General features: G+C 42.8%; 1 non-coding gene across 1 annotated transcript; it reads left to right on the forward strand.

The window, feature by feature from the left end:
- Positions 1-515: 515 nt before the first annotated feature.
- On the forward strand, positions 516-634 carry LOC116430780 (5S ribosomal RNA). The gene has a single exon (XR_004235783.1). It is a non-coding gene; the product is annotated as a 5S ribosomal RNA (ribosomal RNA).
- Positions 635-1,478: the final 844 nt, after the last annotated feature.

Raw genomic sequence — 1,478 nt, forward strand, 5'->3', positions numbered from 1 at the left:
ACACTTGCACCCTTCTCACTTGCCCTCTGACACTTCTGTTCATAGTCACGTAAGTTTACACGCTGCGTTTTCACGCCTCAGTCTGACGGCCCTATAACCTAGTCCTCAACACTCTTCTTTCGTCCTTCTCTAGGCACTCGAGTTTTCCAAAATGTAGTCATACTACTTTCATTTTTGAGATTTTTGGAAACATGATGATTGTGAATAAACTTTACTTCGAAAAGAGTAAGTTACTGTCAATAAATTTAGAACGTACTGTTCGTTTCTTTCAAACAGAGTAGCGTTCAAAGGTTTAAAAGTGCACAGGGGTAAGAGGAGAAGTCCACTCACAGCACTCGGTCCGATAGTTATGGCAGCTCAGTTTCGCTACGTCCTTGTTATTGGCCGAGCCGCGTGCCGAGATGTAACGTGCAGTTGATTCCCTTTGATCCCGTGCTCTTTTGAGCCTAAGGCCGATGGACTAACGTGAGAAGTGAATAGCATACACATATTAGACATACTTCAGACATACTCCAGGCAACGTTCATACCGCGTTTAATGCACCGGTTCTCGTCCGATCACCGAAGTTAAATAGCGCAGGGCGTGGTTAGTACTTGGATGGGTGACCGCCTGGGAATACCGCGTAATGTTGCCATATTTCTTTTTTTGTCAAAAAATCATATGAACAAGTACAAAATGTAGATAATTTAAATAAGCAAAAATTTATAATTAGATATACAATCCTCCCCTTTAAACCTATGTTTGTGATCAAGTACATTTATTTTTAAACGTCATACATAGTGCAACGTCGCATCTTGGCCGAACTCCGTCAAGCTACCAACACCATGTGCAGAGGGGCAAGCGGTGACGTCCACTCGCTGTGCTCGGCCTGGTAGCCATGGCAATAGTGAGGCCTCAGTTTCGGCACGTCAAAGAACGCACGCGAAACGGAATGGGACGAAGTGAGGTGTATAATGCGATACTCACATGAACCAAGCCGGCCTGTGGCTCAAAAGTGAAGAGGAGCAAGGATAGTCCGCCGCACGCTCCACCTCAGCTCACAGCTCGGCCATTAACAAAGATGTGCCGAAACTAATTCCACCATTACTATCGGGCCGAAAACCGAAAATAGGCTCTCCCCTTGGCTCTTTTCACTTTTGAGCCGCTGGTCGGGTTGGTTCAGGTCAGTAACACACTGTATGAACGTCGGCGTCGGATTTCGTTCCGGTGTGGCGCACAGTGCGACCGTCTGTGGACAAAACCCCGAAATTTTACTATTCAGACGACAAAAATTAAAGGTTACCAATATGTTGCAAAGTAGTCCCTACTATACGAAATGATTTTTATTTAAAAAATAAAAATTTTGTACAAATAAATTTCGTTTCTCTATTTATATAACGTTGGAATCGAAACACAAAATATACATTATCATTTAAAAAAACTTGATAATATCCCCGTAATGTAAAAAAGATATAACCACTATATGTTTAGCTCTATAC

The sequence above is a fragment of the Nomia melanderi genome, chromosome 2 (assembly GCF_051020985.1).
Source record: "Nomia melanderi isolate GNS246 chromosome 2, iyNomMela1, whole genome shotgun sequence".
Taxonomy (NCBI): Eukaryota; Metazoa; Arthropoda; class Insecta; order Hymenoptera; family Halictidae; genus Nomia; species Nomia melanderi.